This window comes from Saimiri boliviensis, chromosome 11 (assembly GCF_048565385.1).
Source record: "Saimiri boliviensis isolate mSaiBol1 chromosome 11, mSaiBol1.pri, whole genome shotgun sequence".
NCBI lineage: Eukaryota > Metazoa > Chordata > Mammalia > Primates > Cebidae > Saimiri > Saimiri boliviensis.
Genome location: NC_133459.1, coordinates 86,270,994 through 86,292,338, shown reverse-complemented (window position 1 = coordinate 86,292,338; position 21,345 = coordinate 86,270,994). Strand labels below are relative to the sequence as shown.

General features: G+C 37.5%; 1 long non-coding RNA gene across 3 annotated transcripts in view; it reads left to right on the top strand.

Annotated features, from left to right (window-relative positions):
- Positions 1 to 21,345, top strand: part of LOC141580294 (uncharacterized) — a 146,825-nt gene that overhangs the window by 3,274 nt on the left and 122,206 nt on the right. For all 3 annotated transcript variants that reach the window (XR_012512480.1, XR_012512479.1, XR_012512478.1), the window contains exon 2: positions 17,456 to 17,579. This is a non-coding gene — a long non-coding RNA (uncharacterized LOC141580294). The remainder of the gene's footprint in view (positions 1 to 17,455; positions 17,580 to 21,345) is intronic.

The following is a 21,345-nucleotide window of genomic DNA, read 5'->3' as shown; positions in this document are numbered from 1 at the left end:
GGATTCTTAATTTTACATTTCACATGTACATTTAAGCAACAAATATACAAAGTTTTAAAAGTTATGAAATTATTTTCTGTGACATGGGTCCATGGGAAAAAAACCAAAAAAGCAAAGGACGGATTTCTGAGATTAGCTGTGCTAGCGAAAGTATTATAACACAAAAGGGAGGCCAACAATATTAAAACTACTTGATAATCTGAAATATGTGATGATTTAAACAGCCTATTATTTTTATTTAAGCTAAAATTTGCTACCCAGGTCACATTCTCTGTTCCAGGGAAAAAAACGTAATAGGACATGGGTCATACTTAGCCGACTGAAGCACACTTGAAAAACTTTTAATGGAAACACAGATTGATTCAGATGGGTTGTATTGGGTCGCTATTTACAAATGTGTTTAGGGAATCCTAAATATGGTTCTCCTCAAGTTGTGATCTAATTTACATTAGCAATAAAAAAGAAAAGAGTTAGAGATTAGAGTCCATTTAAGAGGTCAGAGTCCTTAAAAATAACTGAATTGAATCTTTAGTTGTGTGGGTAACTTTAGAAATTTTTCATAAAGTTTTTTTTTTTTTTTTGAGACGCAGTTTCGCTCTTGTTACCCAGGCTGGAGTGCAATGGCGTGATCTCGGCTCACGGCAACCTCCGCCTCCTGGGTTCAGGCAATTCTCCTGCCTCAGCCTCCTGAGTAGCTGGGATTACAGGCACGAGCCACCATGCCCAGCTAATTTTTTTGTATTTTTAGTAGAGACGGGGTTTCACCATGTTGACCAGGATGGTTTTGATCTCTCGACCTCGTGATCCACCCACCTCAGCCTCCCAAAGTGCTGGGATTACAGGCTTGAGCCACTGGGCCCGGCCAGAAATTTTTCATAAAGATTTTAAAGGTCTTTAAGAAGTAGAAATGACCAAAAATTTAGAAATAGTTTGTATTAACAATACATAGAAAGTGTTATCTTCTTTTTTTCTTAAGGGTAAGATGTTACAGGAAAAATTCTAGAAAAGCTAACAACTGTTTTTTTCATTTTCTGTGCTTTTGAAACAGATATTCAGATGATATGGGCCCTCTTTTTCCTTAAATTTCAAGTGAAATGAGACAGGAACTATATATCCAGGGAAAGGGCCAGAAACCTGTATTTTATGAGTCACATTTTTATTGCGTTCCATTGTGTATTTCCCTTTTGTCCTTCCTTAATATTTGTAAACTGTTTGCAAATTCAAACTTGTCCCTACAGTGTGATGGAAAATCAACATGCAAGAGTTTTGTTTTGTTTTCCATGTGTGTTAGAGGAAAAAGCCCACCCCTGCTTCCAAAAGATTAGAACAAAGTAGCAGTGGTAATCAAAGTAAGAATGTCTAAGGAAAGGCAGAACTCCAGAGGACAGAGTAAAAATTACTTGGTCACCCCTCTTTTCTTCCTTAAGAAACCCCCTTGTAGAAATCATTCTCTTGTATGCTCTATGAAGATAACTTTGAGAACAGGGTTCTTAAGATAAAGTTAAGAAGTAGAAGAGTTGTCAGCTATAATGATTACAGTAGCTGCTTTTTAGAATGTCAGCTCAGTCCACATCCACTTGACTGAGAATTCCTCCTATTCCCAGAGATATCTCTGAAACCATGTTGACTCTGCTTAACATAGCTCTTCCAGTAAACTATGATTAGATCACTGATAGACCATATCCAGGTTTAACCAATCAGATTTTTCCTCTAAGACCTTGGAAACAGATCATTGGAATTATGATCAGTTGGCAGCCCTAGAGTGGCAAGGTGTTGTGATTCTATGTATTGGATAGCCATTTTCTGCCATGTGCGCAAAGATGCAGAAAAACTCTTCGGAACGAGAAAAGAATTTATTTCTTCCTGTCACTGGGAACATAATGGTTAGCAAAGCATACCTGGTCGCTGTTGTCATGGAACTTGTAGTTTGGTGAAACCAGTACAGTGATAAGGTAAATTCGTAATACTTTAAATACTGGGCAGAGCAGACAATCTTTTCTTGAGTACTTCACACTTAAGCTGAGTTCTCACAACCGTGTAAATGTTAAGGGGGTGGGGGGAGGGAAGGTGTAAAGAGCCTTCCAGGGAGAGAGAATAACATAGATAAGTAAATGTTCTAATGTGGGAGGGGGAAACTTTATAATTACTGCATGGCTAAACAGTCTATAGCAAAGAGATGAGGGAATAAGCAAGAGTGTGTAGACCATATGTATCAGGATAGGCTAGGTTATGCTGAGTAACAAAATACTCCAAAAGCTTGTCAGTGGTCTGCAAGAAGGTTTATTTACCTCTCATCCTACATGTTCCACTTGGCTCTGCTCCACGTCATCTTCACTCTGGACTCAGGCTGACTGAGCAATCTGTCTGAAACATTGTCATTATCATGGCAGAAGAAAAAGTGTTAAAGCATGGCTCTTGAAGTATAGGCTCACATTTTTTTTTTCTCTTTTCATCAGCCAAACCTTTGCCATACCTGAGAGCAACAAGGGGACCCAGACAGCAGTATCACAATGAGGGGTACTGAATATGGGTGAATAGTAGTCCAGTTCCATGTTTAAGATTTTGAAAGCCAGGCAGGGTGGCTTATACCTGTAATCCCAGCAACTCAGGAGGCTACGGGAGGAGGATCGTTTGAGGTTTGGAACTAGAGACTAGTCTTGGCAACACAGCAAGACCCTCTCTCAAATAATAAAATTTTAAAAAGATTTTAATGTTTATCCTAGCAATAATGAAAATACCGTTGAATGAATTTGTCATTTTAAACAAGTCACTCTGGCTGTAATGAGGAAAACAGTTTTGAAATGATCAAGAGTCGATTTGGGGAGAAAAATTGGGGGGGCATTTTAGTTTTCTAGGCAAAAAGGGTGGGTAGTACTTTAAAGTGGAGTCATGGCAGTAGAAATGGAGAGAAGGGAATAGATTTGATAGATAGGAGAATCTAGTCATGTTCAAAGAGAAGCAGAGCTGAAAGAATATGTGGCCTCAGGATGGCAGAGGAAATACAGATTTGGTTCCTGATGTCTTAATAGTTGCTGGCTCCAGTCTTCCAGGAAGTCCAGCTACTCTATTCTTTGTTCTTGGGTTCCTTGTGTTCTCCTCATAAATTTCCCTTCCTGCTTAAGCTTATGTGTGCGTGGGTCTGTGTTTAAGCAAACAGTCATTACTAGGCTGTTAAGCCCGGGAGATAACCATCAGAGAAAGCATGACACCACAGTCCTGCCTACAGCTTACAAGTAGATAGGACCAGCAACACAGTTTAACTTCTTCCAATGACTCCGTCTCTACCCAGTCTGCTTATTGTTCCCAAAGGATTCTAACACCAGCAAATTAAATTATAAGCAATGAGTACATATTAGACCTCATATGAACATTCCTATAGTACTTTGTTTATACATCTATTTGGGCAGTTTCTTCACTGTGTAGTCATTGCCTACAGTCTTGCTCTCACACTAAACTTGAAGCCACTAGAAAAGGCCGGTGTGTCTTAAGTAGCCTAGTATAGTATCTCATACAGTAGATAATTGTGTGTATATGTATGTGCATTTCTGTATGTATTATAGAAATATAGGCTGTTAGCTAGGGACTCCATGGCCCTCAGAAAATTAGGTAAGCTTGCCTTGAAGACCCAGTTTCATAACCTCTAAAGTCAGGAGCCTCTTTTCTCCTAGTCCAATTTTTGGACCCTGAAAGGTTATTCTCAAATACTTTCCTGCTTCTCTCTCCCTCCTCATATATTCCCACAACACTCCTCTGTCACCTTTGTTCTTTGATTATGCCTATATTGATATGGACCAGAAGAAGCTAAGCCCATAACTTGTAACCACCAAAACCCTCTGTCCTCAAGCATTTCATGAATTCATACCAAACATTTAAGAGGGATCACCCTACAGGATCTGATGCCTTTCACCCCAATGTTGGGTCTATTGCTCTTTTTCCACCATTAGTACATTAACAAGCAAATCCTGCTCCTTTCCCTGCTATAGTTTGATCATACTCAGGTTTTTCTGATTCTCAGCTGTTATCCGAAATAAGATTATTTGGACATTTCTTCAAAATATATAAACTGTTTTTTTGAAAGGGGTATCAGAAAATACCATTTTTCTGACTTGGTACATAATGAATTGAATGAATGCCAAGGTTTTGAATTGTATGTATTTGAAGTAGTGGAAGTGTTTAAGGCTGGGCGTGGTGGTTCACATCTGGAATCCTAGCACTTTGGGAGGTTGAGGCAGGCGGATCACTAGGTCAGACCAGCCTGGCCAACATGGTGAAACCCCATCTTTACTAAAAATAGAAGAGGGATGGTGGCGGGAGCCTGTAGTTCTAGCTACCCGGGAGGCTGAGGCAGGAGAATCGCTTGAACCTGGGGTGGAGGTTGCAGTGAGCGCGCCTGATCTCAGAAAAGTAAAAAAAGTGTTTTAATTACTATTGAGAGGTTGAACTTTAAAACAATTTTTTTTAAATTTTACTTTAAGTTCTGGGGTACAGAACTTCTGCAGGATTGTTGCATAGATATACACATGCCATGGTGGTTTGCTGCCTCCATCCCCCCATCACCTACCTACATTAGGTATTTCTCCTAATGTTATCCCTCTCCAGTCTCCCCACCCCTTGCTATCCCTCCCCTCGCCTCCCATCCCCCAACAGACCCCGAGTGTGTATTGTCCCTCTCCCTGTGTCCATGTGTTCTTGTTGTTCACTTATGAGTGAGAGCATGCTGTGTTTGGTTTTCTGTTCTTGTGTCAGCTTGTTGAGAATGATAGTTTCCAGATTCATCCATGTCTCTGCAAAGCACATGAACTCATCCTTTTTTATGGCTGCATAGTATTCCATGGTGTATATGTGTCACATTTTCTTCATCCAGTCTATCATTGATAGGCATTTAGGTTGGTTCCAAGTTTTTGCTATTGTAAATAGTGCCACAATGAACATACATGTGCGTGTGTCTTTATAATAGATCAATTTATAATCCTTCGGGTATATACCCAGTAATGGGATTGCTGGGTCAAATGATATTTCTAGTTCTAGGTCCTTGAGGAATTGCCACACTGTCTTCCACAATGGTTGAACTAATTTACACTCCCACCAACAGTGTAAAAGCATTCCTATTTCTCCACATCCTCTCCAGCATCTGTTGTCTCCAGGTTTCTGGGCCTTTCAAGTGAAATGTTGGTGCTGTGTGTGTTGTGTGGGGGCAGAGGAAAGTTTGGCCATGTCAAAATGGAAAAGGAATATAAGTATGAAAAGATTTACATAATAAACGTGACCATTTTACTACTAGTGCTTCCTTTAGAAGAAACATCTTCTGCAACTTAAAATAGCAATAAAAGTCAATAGATAAAAAGAATATTGACCATACCAAACATTTTAAAGGGTTTGATTGGGAGAGATGGACAACAGGGAGCTTGCTTTCTATACCATCATTTCTTCAGCATCCAGCTGTCATTCAATAATGTGTATATACTATCTAATTAGAGTAAAGCTTAACTTTTCTATCAAAGAGGACCCAGAACACTATGGCTTAAAAAACACTGAAATTTGTGTCTTTCTCACATACAATGACTGCACCAGGAACCCGTTTTTTCTGTCTTAATGCTATGCATTTTCTACCTTATTACCACCCCCTATGGCATTATTCTCAGCTGCATGATTGAAGCTGGGTCAAGGAACTCCATGATCTACCTTATGTGAAGGAAAAAGGAGCATGGAGGATCATATGTCCAATGTCTTAAGGTCCAGCTCAAAATTACACATTTCTGTTCATACTCCATTGTGAGAATGTAGTCACTTGGCCATACCTAGCTTCAAATAAGGCTGAGAAATGTCATCTCTAACTGTGTAGTTACAGACCCCGCTACATCTCTTCCTGAAGGAGAGAAACATGGTGGATTTTGACAGACAATTCACAGTATCCACTTCATAGATATTTTAGTCAATGATTTTTGCCATTGATAAAGCATTCTATTTCTCAGCATTTAAAATGTGAGCTCCAGAGCAAAGGTATTATTTGTATCAGTTATTTTTTAAAAAGACCATAAATTCGCCGGCCGCAGTGGCTCACGCCTGTAATCCCAGTGCTTTGGGAGGCCGAGATGGGTGGATCACGAGGTCAAGAGATCAAGACCATCCTGGTCAACATGGTGAAACCCCGTCTCTACTAAAAATACAAAAATTAGCTGGGCACGGTGGTGCATGCCTGTAGGCCCAGCTACTCGGGAGGCTGAGGCAGGAGAATTGCTTGAACTCAGGAGACGGAGGTTGCGGTGAGCCGAGATTGTGCCATTGCACTCCAGCCTGGGTAACAAGAATGAAACTCCGTCTCAAAAATAAAATAAAATAAAATAAAAGACCATAAATTCTTAGAACACTCCTTCCTAACTTGAACCTTCTTAGAACCCAGCTACTGTTCTGTGAGAAATCAAAGCTTCATGGAGAAGCCATACATATAGGTGTTGTGGTCAGTAGTCCCAGCTGAGCCTAGCCTTCAAATCATCCCAGCCGAGTCACCAGACAGGAGAGTAAAGACCAGTTTCCCTCTTGGTAAGAGATCTTCCATTCTCAGCTCTTCCAGCCTCTATCAGATCAAGTTGCTTCCAGCTGTTGGAGGCATCCTATTTGAGGCCCTAGACGTCATGGAAAGAGACGAACAATCCCCACTATGCCCTGTACAAACTCCCAAAGCATAGAATTTGTAAGCATGGTAAAACGATTGGTTGGTTTGGTTGGGGATAGCGGGGACAGAATAATGGATATACATGGCAATAAATACATGGCAATATTTAACTAGAACATACATTTCAAGTCAGATATTTAAATAGCCTCTCTTCTCAAACTTCCCGTTGATAGAACTTTTTGAAATATTTAAATTATCTAAATTGAGTGAGTAAAGACAGTTTAGCTTGGCTGGGAGAGGTGGCTTATGGAGGGCAAAGCAGGCAGATAGCCTGAAGTCAGCCTGGCCAATATGGTGAAACCCTGTCTCTACTAAAAATACAAAAAAAAAAAAAGAAAAAAGAAAAAAGAAAAAAATGGCATGATGGCACACGTCTGTAGTCCTAGCTACTTGGGAGGCTGAGCCAGGAGAATCACTTGAACCTGGGAGGTAGAGGTAGCCATGAACTGAGATCACACCACTGCATTCCTGCCTGGAAGACATGAGAATCTGTCTCAAAAAAAAAAAAAAAAAAAAGTTTAGCTTTTATAATTCATTCACTTATTTGACAAAATTTATGGAGTATCTAAAATTTACTGGGGTTATATCTGTATACACATTAGGACCCAACTATATTCCCTTCTGTGTTTCCCATGAAAATTTTGAGTTTCTTGAGTGAAAACAATATATATTACTTCTGTAATCTCCACAGCATCCAGTAATATAGAAAGCTTAATATGAATAGAAAGTTCTTGATAAGAACTTGTTTGATGTTTTTAGCATTTATAATAGAGGTGTATACATGGACTCATTCTTTATGTGCATACATACCATTTATTCAGGTGTGGCTGAAAAGATGTGTATTTTCCAATTAAAAATAAGAACTGCTAGTTATAGGTACTTATAAAACATAAATATGATTTTAAAATATGTCACTTTATAAAGATTCTTATGAAGGTTTTCCTATTAAAGATGCTATTTTGGAAAAGAATATTACAGTCATTTGCATATTTATTTTTATATGCTGGTAATTCACATGATCTGTGTATTGCTTTTACAGTTTAACTGTAAGCCTCTTGCCAAATGAAATTTTATTTTTAAAGTATCTTATCACCACACACACATACACAAGCAGTTTGAATTGTATTAAATATAAGATCCACATTTCAATTGCTCTACTTTGTTGCCTATCACAACTAGAACTTCCTAAAATTCTCCTTTATTAGAGCAAAATGTGGCTGATTTCAAATATCATGCTTCAACTGCTTTCATCATTTGAATGAGATAAGCTCCCAGCAAGATGTATTCAAGAAACTATGGTTCAAACTGTGTTATCCTACTAAAGCAATCTGCTAAACATTTCTGAAGCAATTTAGACAGCTGTGACTTACTTGCAAACAATGTGGACACTTAATCTATTGACTTGAAATTGGGGCTGCAGAAAAGTATTCAAGACTTTTCTCAAGAATTTACTTGCTTCAGAGAAAGATACTTTCTATTTTCTTATGAGCTAACAATGGAAAGCTAAGAACTATTGGCTACATTAAAACAAAGAATGAAAATGATAAACTTGATAAGTTGAGTTTGTATTAAATATGAAGTATTGTAGATACAATGACATTGTATCACCTATTGTAGGTATAAATATATTTTAAGGGCTTTTACCCAAAAGAATAGGAGTTGCTTTTAGAGTTATATTTGTCTTACCATAAATTCTTCATATATATATCTTACTTATTAACATCATTTTTTCGTTGTTTTCTCATGCTGATAAACTGTATTTGGAGTAATTATTTGCCTAAAATATGCATGTCATCTAGACAAGGTCAACATACCAAAAATATTTTTTGTACTGAGTTAATAAAATATGTCACATTAGTCATCTGTACTATAATCTTTAATACTGATTAAATCATGTTTAAATGTGAAATTCACTATTTATAATATATTAATATGTGAATAAAGATAAATGAAAATGGACACAGGTTTATCAAAATAAGGGAAAGTAAATGCTCATTTTTATTTCTTTTTAAGTCAGTTATTTTTAAAGGTATTATTTAGGCTATGACTAATATGTCAAAACTCACCATGTAGACATCATGTGTGTATAACTGTACAATGTTAAAATTCACTTATGTTTGTTTAAAATAACTGTTGATTAGCCAGATGATTTTTTAATATTTCAGCCACTTGGTTTGGCATTATGTGAGTAGTATAGTAATAGAATAATAAAGCAAATAATTTTTTGTAGACTACTATTTAAGATATTTTTCATTAACTCAATTTTTCACTTTTGAACTATCTTTTTGAAACCATTAACCTTCAAATGCATTTTTCTCCTCTCACTGATTCATGATGTAGGCTAACATTTTAGTTATGGCAGCTCTGAATGAATCATTTTTCATTAGCACTTGTTTTACTTACCCTAGGTACCATGCTGAAAGTTGATCTCAATTTGGGCCTTCTATCACTTAAATACTGAAAGAACTTAAATTTCTTAGCTTTAATGATAATCTCAACTTATTTGTTTTTCTTTGAAAGGTAAATGAGGCCAGAAGCTATAAAGACTTTTATGAAAATACAAAGCTTACTTAAAGTGTTAGATTTGATTTGTTATCCGTATGCAGTGTATATAGGACATCCTTTGCCTAAGGCAGTATTAATGGATGAAAGGCAGGACATTACTGGCAGAGATTTGAAGTGTAATGATGGGATTTTCTATATATTCATTCCCTCTACACTTTCTGTGATATTGATGTGGTCTCTTTGATGTATATAGCTTGTAAACAAATTGTAGTTACATCTATAATTGACAAATTATGTTTTTCAGCATACCATCATTTTTTTCTCCTGCTCTCCTCTACTTAGCTCCTTCTCTATCCCATGTGGTTAGAAATTACTTTGAATAGAGTGGTGAAGATATGTAGAATAAAGGTCTGCATTGATAATGAAGGGAAAAAAAAGAATAAAGGTAATATTCCGCAAGCTACAGCATTCACTCTTTTTAGGGTTTGGATTTTTTTTTCTTTATCTCTATATGCTTCTTAAATTCTTGTGTGTTTTGAACCTAACTCATACCCTCAAAACAATTCTAACTTTAATATCTTGCCTCAATAATCCATATCTGCCTTATCAATTACAGTCTTAAAATTCTCCCTTTTGTCAAATCTATATACATTTGTTCATGGATGACTGTTTCCAGGACCACCCCCTTGTACCCAAATTGTGCTTAAATTCCTTGGGTAAAATGTCATAATATTTGCATATAGCCTATCCCGTATATTTTAAGTCATCTGTAGATTACTTAGAATACCTAATAAAATGTAAATGTGTAAATAGTTGTCTTACTATACCATTTAGGGAATACTGACAAGTAAAATGTCTGTATGCCTTCAGTACATATGCAACCATCCTTTTTTTTTTTTTTTTTTTTTTTTTTTGAGATGGAGTTTTGCTCTTGTTACCCAGGCTGGAGTGCAATGGCGCGATCTTGGCTCACCGCAACCTCCGCCTCCTGGGTTCAGGCAATTCTCCTGCCTCAGCCTCCTGAGTAGCTGGGATTACAGGCACGTGCCACTGTGCACAGCTAATGTTTTTTTGTATTTTTAATAGAGACAGGGTTTCACCATGTTGACCAGGGTGGTCTCGATCTCTCGACCTCGTGATCCACCTGCCTCGGCCTCCCAAAGTGCTGGGATTACAGGCTTGAGCCACCGCGCCCGGCCTCATCCATTTTTTTAAATATGTTTTCAATCTGATGTTGGCTGAATTCAAAGATAGGGAATTCATAGATAGAGAGAGCTGACTGTATTTCAAGCAGACAAATTTAAGTCAGCTCTCTACTATTGACTTTGGAAATAGAATAGCTCGGTTTTACATTTAGCAGTTGAAAATAAGGGAAATAATTTTCAGATGTAAGTATATATTAGATTAATTTGATGACTTCAAATCTCTGTCCAGCAATTGTCAATTTGTTTACATGTAATCCAAATCTAATTTTCTTTTTCTTTTTCTTTCTTTTTTTTTTTTTTTTGAGACAGTCTCGCTCTGTCATCAGGCACCAGGCTGGAGTGCAGTGGCTCAGTCTCGGCTCACTGCAACCTCTACCTCCAGGGTTCAAGCAGTGTTCCTGCCTCAGCCTCCCGAGTAGCTGGGACTACAGGCATGTGCCACCACGCCCAGCTAATTTTTGTATTTTTTAGTAGAGACGGGGTTTCACCATGTTGACCAGGATGGTCTCAATTTCTTGACCTTGTGATCTGACCACCTTGGCCTCCCAAAGTGCTGGGTTACAGGCATGAGCCACTGCGACCAGCCTCTAATTTTCTTAAATATCAAGCGATTGCATTAGAGTCTTATTTGTTTCTAAATTTGAATTGTCTTGTGGATCAGCTAAGGTACAGAAAATAAAATATGATAAGCCAAAGTACAGAAAATTTTTTATTTTAATTTCAGGCAGGGAGGCAGGCAAGAGTATTAAGATTTGAGCTCTAGTTTTAGGTCAAATCGCCCCTACAATTGTACTGTTATCAGTTTTACCTGACTATTGCACTATTTGGTATATCTCTGTTTCCCTGTATTGGCATCTGTTTAATGATACCACAAACAGTAAAACAGTAAAGAACAAAGAGATTAAAAACAACAACAACAACAACAGTAGAATTTAGAAGTTAAATAAAACACATTCAATTTTACCTGTTTCCAGAGGAGCCTATAACAGCTCTAAGTTCAGCTGCCTGAGACCAAAGTGATGATTCTGTCTACCTATTTGCCTTGGTCAGTATACTTATTGTGCCCAACCATTACGTAGGACAAAAGACAACTTGTATGTGGGGGGTGTGTGTGTGTGTGTGTGTGTGTGTGTGTGTGTGTGTTTGCATGGGTCAAATATATGTCTTATGAATAATAATAATATAGTAAATATTTATGCCAAATACTGTTCTAAATGTTTTATAGTTTATCCTCCCAATGACCCTATTAAGTAAGTAGTGTTAGTACTTATCTTTTATAGATGAGGACTGACACTTAGCAGGGTTAAGTGAACTGCCCATGGCTTCACAGATGCAGGAGGCAGAACCAGAACTCAAAATTGTCTGGCTCCAGAAGCTATGTTCTCTCAATGCCATCACTCACTTATGCATCTATGAACTCTGAAATCCATTGATTAATAGGTTGAGGCAGAACAAAATAAACAAAATAAAATTATATTTTATTTGATCCCTAGTCTATTCAAATCTGTATAATAGAATATATATTTTATATATAAACATTTTATGTTAAAAAATTTTCTAAAAACTCCTCCAAAGTGAATATAGTATTTTATATTACTCAATATACTCAAAGGAATTAGGAGATCATTATGACCCTTTTATCCCTACCTGTTCACTTCAAATCATGTGCTTAAATAGGAATACCACAGATAACGTTCTGCTGGCATGAAAAGGACATATAAAAGGCATATTTTCATATCCCTAGTGCCCTACTTTTGAAATACACCATTTATTACTGTGGTGTTTTCCTAATTACTCATTTCTAATTACATTCACAAGTCATTATTAATAATGACATCTTATTCCTTATTCAGTTAAACATTTGCATAATATTCTTTATACAATTAAGCATTTGCATAGGTATTTTGGATTACACAATGTTCTAGACCCTTTAACACTCTATGTGAAAAGACATATCTCATTTGTCTAACTTAAAACTAAAAGACAGAAAATTCAGAAATGATCTTGAAATTCTTCTTTAAAAAACATACTGTGAATAGATTTAAGGAAAAAAATGTTATGTGAAGACTATGCATTCATTCAGTACTGTTTGGCACTCTTAAGTTTTAATATACTTCACACTAGATTTAGTTTATAACACTATGAGAAAGTTAGGAGCAGCTTTCTGTTAATAAAATATTCTCACTCTGTATATTTAAATTTCTTAATTGAACTAATCTAATTCAAACCAAGTATCCCCGGGTGCGTTGTGTCTCAATTGTAGGCAATAAATGATCACCAGTTCAAGGCAATAATTGTGTATCTTCCATCTACATATGTAAGATTAATAGGTAGGAACAGAGGAAAAGACAGCCTCACACATCTTTGAATCTCAGCACCTCCCTCAGTGATCTCATCTACTCTTCCAGCTTCTACTAACCCCCAAATTTAGAATTCTATCCTTGACCTCTCTTGTTATCTTCAGCCTCACATTGAATAGTCTGCAATTTCTCCTTATATTCACTTTCACTTCAAACAGATTATTTAGAGCTGAACACATCTCCTTTAAACAAGTCTCCCCTTTCAAGTTTGCTTATTTCTACGAAAAATATCTTCATTCTTCTAGTTATCCAGACTCAAAATAATTTAAGTGATTTTTGACTCCTATCTCTACTTTTTTCTCACATCACCCATTGTCGATTGCAAGTCTTATCTGTTTATTACTTTATTAATGTTTCTTACATCCATCCCTTATTTTTTCCACTGCCACATCCCCAGTTAAGGCCCCAATATATTTCTTTCTTTTTTTTTTTTTTTTTTTTGAGACGGAGTTTCGCTCTTGTTACCCAGGCTGGAGTGCAATGGCGCGATCTCGGCTCACGGCAACCTCTGCCTCCTGGGTTCAGGCAATTCTCCTGCCTCAGCCTCCTGAGTTGCTGGGATTATAGGCACGCACCACCATGCCCAGCTGATTTTTTCTATTTTTAGTAGAGACGGGGTTTTACCATGTTGACCAGGATGGTCTCGGTCTCTTGACCTCGTGATCCACCCGCCTCGGCCTCCCAAAGTGGTGGGATTACAGGCATGAGCCACCGCGCCCAGCCCAAGCCCCCAATATATTTCATAGGCTCATAATGTACTAAGTATTCTCCCAAATCACTTAGCATATTTGGATGAGCTATTCCTACAAAATCAATTGCACTATTTTCTGCTGCTGGTACCTGCTTACTGTTGACAACATAAAATTCTTCAGCAAGTTCTCTACAGCATTTTTTTTTCATGTCTGGTTTTCTTTTTTTTCCAGTCATTTGGAGCTAGCAGTTACAACGATCTAGATTCCCTGTGTTTTTCCTCCTCACTACAAATCACATAGCAGAGATTACCTCTCTGGCAATACAACTGATCTGTAATTCTCTCTTAGCCTTAGATTTCCTTTGTTTGCAGGTCATGCCTTCTGAATTACCAGAGAAGTGAGCCATGATCTCAGACATAGAGCATTCTCTCTTCCCACCCACAATTCCTAATTCCCTAACCCTAACTTAGTCTTCTCTTCCTAATCATAAGATGGAACATCCTTTCCCGAAACTACTGACATATACTAAAGTTCACACAGGGCCCCAGTTAACCAACAAATTAATCTCATTTAGTACTTCACAAGAATAGTGAAATCATTTGCATGTTTAGTGTTGACAATATGTCTCTACTCCCTGTCCCATTCAAAGCTTTACCATAATGTCTATCTTCGTTGGGGTTATACTTTCAATATCTGTTATTGCTACACATAAAGATGAAATTCAAATGTGTGACACATTCATGTGTGTACTTAAATAGGCTTCACATTATGTGAATGAATCTGTAGTTCTAAGCCTTTTTTTCTCATTCTATAAAGCATTCATGAATGTGTGTGTATGGGTGTGTGTGTGTGTGTGTGTGAGAGAGAGAGAGAGAGAGAGAGAAAGAGGCAGAGAGAGACAGAGAGGGAGAAAGAGAGAGAATGAGAATGATGTCATCATTGGGATAACCCTAAATCTTCTCTTAAAAAGAAGAGTGCTATTAAAAAATGTTAGAAGCACATCTATTTCTAGGAAGAAATTACTTAGGATATACCTCATATTCTTCACAACAGGTAGATACACTATTGTCCTGTGACCATGGAGTTGAGAACATTGCCAAAAAAGATGAGTTTACCTTAATTTTTTTCAAAAGCTTTACAAGAAAGAAGAGGTTAGACTTCTAACTTGACCTTACAAGGGTACATTTAAATAGAAGTCCCCCTTCTTTTCATCAGAGACCATACTTGGAAAGTCTCCATAAGGTAGTTGGATTATGTATATGAGAGAAGTGCAGGCTATAAGAAAAACAACACTGTAAGCTTGAGGATACATGACAACTCAGACAGAACTCTAGGAAATATTAAGGGATGATAGAGACTCCAGAACATAGCAGAGCCCTGCTATAGCCTGAATGTTTGTTCCCCTCTCTGCCAAATTCAAATGTTGAAATTTGAACCCTCAAGGTGATGGTAGTAGAAGGTGGGGTGTTTGGGAGATGGTTAGGTCATGAAAGTAGTCCCCTCATGAATAGGATTAGTGCCGTAATAAGAAGCCCAAGAAAGACCCGTCATGTCATCCACCATGTGAGAACATATTTAGAGGGAGCCATTTATGAACTAGAAAATTTGCCTTCACCGGATACGGAACCTACTGCCACCTTGATCTTGAACTTCCCAGCCTCCAGAACGTTGAGAAATTAATTTATTTTGTTGGGAGTACCTAGTTTATGATATTTTGTGTTAGCAACCTGAGTAGACTGAGACAAGCTTTCTCTCAGAAATGCAGTTGCTACATGAGATGTAATTCAGTGCTATGGATGGTAGAGCAAAAAGACAGAAGGAACCTGGATCCCTGATGATTGTGGACCATACCAACCCAGGACTACCTACCTCCACACAAAACTGATAAGTTCAGGGAAGTGGTAGCTTCAGCATACTAGACCCAAGGATCAGCAAGGCCCTTTCTGTCTTTCAGGTCTTGCTTGCCTCTGCTTCTCCTGGCGTGTTAGCGTCTGCCTCTCCTGGCGTGTTAGCGTCTGCCTCTCCTGAATAAAACCTACCTGGTGGGAAAAGTGCCACCATCAACATCTCATTTGGCATTTCACATGAATAGTGGCAATATCTGCATGCTTCAGGCTTCGTACTTGGAGCTTGTGATCCTAAAGCAATACCAGTATTCTCCTCCCTTATACTTCTAGCTGAAAAGTTCCGAGTTTTTGGATTGGCCTGGGACGGGTACATGCTCATCCCTGAACTAATATGAGTGACCTTTTAGATCAGTTGAGTAGGGGAATTATTTCCTGAAGGAACTAGGGGGAGGCAGACAAAAACTATACTTTCCGTAATCCATCACATCTCCTGTATTGCAATTATCTTTTCAGTTCTCCATCTCCTCTACTGCTTTGTAGGGCCTTGAGGGCAAAGACTGTGTCTTATTAATTTTGTACTCACCCAGCTAAGACTAGGACCTGGCATATAGTAGACTTTCAGCAAATAGTTGCTGAAGAAAAAAATGAACAAACAAATCCAGGCAAATAATTGCAATAGGAGTGGGTTAGGAACCCATGACAAAACTATAAGCAATAGGTAAAAAGTACCAGCAATAAGTAATGACATTAGACCACTAAGCTAGCCTCGGTCTGGGAATTTTATACAGCTCTGGCAGAGACAGGAACTTACTGTAATGTAACCAGTTTAGGCTGAATAAATGTGTAATTGGCAAATAAACTTGCATGCGTAGTTAAGCAAGTATGTTTTTGCAAGAAGTTCCTGAAAGTCTCTTACAATTTGTTGTTTAATCTTGTTAAAAATTTTAAAATGTCATATTTGCAAATGGGGGTCAGGGTGATAGAAATGTAAACCACTATCAGAGAAATCAGTTTGACTGACACCAATGATAAGGGATACTTTTAGATTCAGAATGGTTGGGGCACTACAAAATCATTTCATTGTAGACAAGTCTCAGTTTTATTAACACCTTCCCAAAGCATTGACTCAGGTAGGACCATGTAATTTAATACGAGAATTGCGCCAACATAAGACAAGGTTAAAAAAAAAAAAAAAAAGGAACATGAATGAGGTTCGAAATTGGCTTCTTTGGAAAATCGAGATGAGATAGCATGGGAGGGAGACTTGTAAGAATTGCTGTATATGTTTGTATAGAAGGATGAGAAACATTCCATAGAGAATTAGCCACAGGATCGCTTTTGAGGAAAGAAGCCAGACAGGGGCCATCAGTGTTAATTTTAGGAAGAAATCATTTGTTGAGGAGGTGAGCAGAATAAAATACAGTCTTGTGAAAAGGATAGTGGTAAAGTGAGTGACAGATTTGCTTTAGAGATTCAATTTTATGCTCAAATTTTGAGTAATATCTCTATTCTATCATATATATAGACTACCCTGGCATTTGTTCAGTAAGTGGACCTTCTTAATTCTTAAGTATTTGGTTTATTTTAAGGTTTAAAAGACTTAAGATGCACTGAGCTTATTTTTTTTAAATTTTATTTAAAATTCAGGGGTACATGTGCAGGTTTGTTATTTATGTAAACTTGTGTCATGGGGATTTTTTGGTACAGATTATTACATCATCCAGGTATTAGGCCTAATACACATTCATTATTTTTCCCGATCTTCTTTCTCCTCCCACCCTCCAATGAGTCCCAGTGTGTGTTGTTCCCCTGTATCTGTCCATGTGTTGTCATCTTTCTCCTCCCACTTATAAGTGAGAATATGTGATATCTGACTTTCTGTTCCTGTGTTAGTTTGCTAAGGATAATAGCCTCTAGTTCCATGCATGTCCTGACAAAGAATATGATCTTGTTCTTTTTATGGCTGCACAGTATTTAATGGTGTATATGTACCACATTGTCTTTATCCAGTCTATTATTGATGGGCATTTAGGTTGATTCCATGTTTTTGCTATTATAAATAGTGCTGCAATGAACATATGTGTGCATATGTCTTTATAACAGAACCATTATAGCCCTTTGGGTACATACCCAGTAATGGGATTGCTGGGTTGAAAGGTATTTCTGTCTTTAGGTCGTTGAGGAATGGTCACACTGTCTTCCACAACAGTTGAACTAATTTACACTACCATTAATGGCCAACATAGACAACTAGAAGCAGCAAGTATGTGTGGCTCTAATGGAGAGGAACAGAAGGGGTGAGTAAATACGGCACCTTTAACTGAACCATCATTATTTTTTAGAACAGCCGCAAACTCCATCATATGCATATGTCATAACTTGTCTTCTATTGGTAGACATTTGTTTTGATTTTATTATTTTGATGTTATAAATAATATTTAAAAACATCATGCACAATTTTAAGTTTGATGTTCATAGAGTTTTAACAGTTTATATTCTCCATCAACTATGCATGAGTGTCTGCCTATGACTTCAACAGTAGAGTTTATCAAACTTTTAGATTGTTTCATTATTTGATAAATGAAAAGTGGTACACAGTAAATCCTCACTTAACCTCATCAATACATTCTTGGCAACTTTTATTTTAGGCAAAATGACACATAATGAACAAAATATATTGTTCATTATGATATAATGATATGTAATTGATATAAACAGTGTTAAGTTCTTTTTTAAATATATATTTTATTGAGTTTTAGGTTTGGGGTACATGTGAAGAACATGTAAGATTGTTGCATAATTACATACATGGCAATATGGTTTGTTGCCTTCCTCCACATCACCTATATCTGACATTTCTCTCCATGTTATCCCTCCCCACTCCCCACCCCCCGCTGCTCCTCCCCTAGCTCCCCCCATAGACCCCAGTGTGTGATGCTCCCCTCACTGTGTCCATGTGTTCTCATTGTTCAACACCTACCTATGAGTGAGAACATGCAGTGTTTTTTTTTCTGTTCTTGTGTCTTGCTAAGAATGATGGTTTCCAGGTTCATCCATGTCCCTACAAAGGACACGAACTCACTGTTTTTTTATGACTGCATAGTATTCCATGGTGTAGATGTGCCACATTTTCCCTGTCCAGTCTATCGTCGATGGGCATTTGGGTTGGTTCCAGGTCTTTGCTATTATAAACAGTGCTGCAATCAACATTCATGTGTGCGTGTCCTTATAATAGAATGATTTATTCATTTATTTTTTATTTTATTTTATTTTATTTTATTTTTTTTTATTGCATTTTAGGTTTTGGGGTACATGTGATGAACATGCAAGATTGTTGCATAGGTACACACATAGCAGTGTGGTTTGCTGCCTTCCGTCTCCTCACTTGTATCTGCCTTTTCTCTCCATGCTATCTCTTCCCACCTCCCCACCCCTGCCCCTCCCCCATTTCCCCCCAACGGACCCCAGTGTCTAGTGCTCCCCTCCCTGTGTCCATATGTTCTCATTGTTCAACACCCGCCTATGAGTGAGAATATACGGTGTTTGATTTTCTGCTCTTGTGTCAGTTTGCTGAGAATGATGGTTTCCAGGTTCATCCATGTCCCTACAAAGGACGTGAACTCATCGTTTTTGATGGCTGCGTAATATTCCATGGTGTATATGTACCACATTTTCCCTATCCAGTCTATCATCGTTGGGCATTTGGGTTGGTTCCAGGTCTTTGCTATTGTAAACAGTGCTGCAATGAACATTCGTGTGCACGTGTCCTTGTAGTAGAATGATTTATAATCCTTTGGATATATACCCAGTAATGGGATTGCTGGGTCAAATGGAATTTCTATTTCTAGGTCCTTGAGGAATCGCCACACTGTCTTCCACAATGGTTGAACTAATTTATACTCCCACCAACAGTGTAAAAATGTTCCTATTTCTCCACATCCTATCTAGCATCTGTTGTCTCCAGATTTTTTAATGATCGCCATTCTAACTGGTGTGAGATGGTATCTCAATGTAGTTTTGGTTTGCATTTCTCTAATGACCAGTGATGATGAGCATTTTTTAATATGTTTGTTGGCCTCATATATGTCTTCTTTTGTAAAGTGTCTGTTCATATCCTTTGCCTACTTTTAAATGGGGTTGTTTGTCTTTTTCTAGTAAATCTGTTCCAGTTCTTTGTAGATTCTGGATATAAGTCCTTTGTCGGATGGGTAGATTGCAAAAATTTTTCCCCTTCTGTTGGTTGCCAATTCAATCTAATGATTTTTCGTTTGTTTGTTTGTTTGTTTGTTTGTTTGTTTTGCTGTGCAGAAGCAAAAAATTAGGTCCAATTTGTCTATTTTGGCTTTTGTTGCCAGTGCTTTTGGTGTTTTAGTCATGAAGTCCTTGCCTATGCCTATGTCCTGGATAGTTTTGCCTAGATTTTCTTCTAGGGTTTATTATGGTGTTAGATCTTATGTTTAAGTCTTTAATCCATCTGGAGTTAATTTTAGTGTAAGGTATCAGGAAGGGGTCCAGTTTCTGCTCTCTGCACATGGCTAGCCAGTTTTCCCAACACCATTTATTAAACAGGGAATCCTTTCCCCATTGCTTGTTTTTGTGAGGTTTGTCAAAGATCAGATGGTTGTAGATGTGTGGCATTGCCTCCAAGGCCTCTGTTCTGTTCCATTGGTCTATATCTCTGTTTTGGTACCAGTACCATGCTGTTTTGATTACTGTAGCCTTGTAGCATAGTTTGAAGTCTGGTAGTGTGATGCCTCCATCTTTGTTCTTTTTGCTTAGAATTGACTGGACTATGCGGGCTCTCTTTTGGTGCCATATGAAGTTTAAGGTGGTTTTTTCAGTTCTGTGAAGAAGGTCATTGGTAGCTTGATGGGGATGGCATTGAATCTATAAATTACTTTGGGCAGTATGGCCATTTTCACAATATTGATTCTTTCTAACCGTGAGCATGGAATGAGACACAAAATATCTGTTTATGTCCTCTCTTATGTCCTTGAGCAGTGGTTTGTAGTTCTCCTTGAAGAGGTCCTTTACATTCTTTGTTAGTTGTATTCCTAGGTATTTTATTCTCTTTCAAATTCTCCTAGGTAGCCATTGTGAGTGGCAGTTTGTTCTTGATTTGGCTCTCTTTAAGTCTGCTATTGGTGTATAGGAATGCTTGTGATTTCTGCACATTGATTTTGTATCCTGAGACTTTGCTGAAGTTGCTTATCAGTTTCAGGAGATTTTGGGCTGAGACCATGAGGTCTTCTAAATATAAAATCATGTCGTCTGCAAATAGAGACAATTTGGCTTCATCCTTTCCTAATTGAATACCCTTTATTTCTTTTTCTTGCCTGATTGCTCTGGCTAGAACTTCCAATACTATATTGAATAGAAGTGGTGAGAGAGGGCATCCTTGTCTAGTGCCATATTTCAAAGGGAATGCTTCCAGTTTTTGCCCATTCAGTATGATATTGGCTGTGAGTTTGTCATAAATAGCTTTTATTATTTTGAGATACGTTCCATCAATACCTAGTTTATTGAGAGTTTTTAGCATGAAGGGCAGTTGAATTTTGTCAAAGGCCTTCTCTGCATCTATTGAGATAATCATATGCTTATTTTTATACTAGATGTTATGCAGATCCTTTATGATGTTACAGAGGGCAAAAATATCATATTGTATTCATCATTGTGTATTCATCTTTATATTTCCAGAAACTAATAAAGTTTACAACCCCCCGGTAGGCACTCAATAGATGCTTATTGAGTGAAAGATTCCTTAACTTCTGTAGTTCTTTACAAATTCCAAAGTAGTTTCATATGCATGATTTTATATAATACTGTAATAGCCCTATGAGGTATTTATAATACATTTTTCATATAAGAAAATATATTCAAAAGAAGAAAATGACTTTTCAAGTCACAAAGATTTTGAATTCAAATCTTCTTCCTTCTGGTTTAGTTTAGTCTAGTTACAATGTTTCCTTTCTATGAGGAAAGTATATTTTAAATCTCTATGCACCCGGAGACATACAGAGATGTAGAGACTATCTATAGGTTTGTCTGCACAGCACCACACCT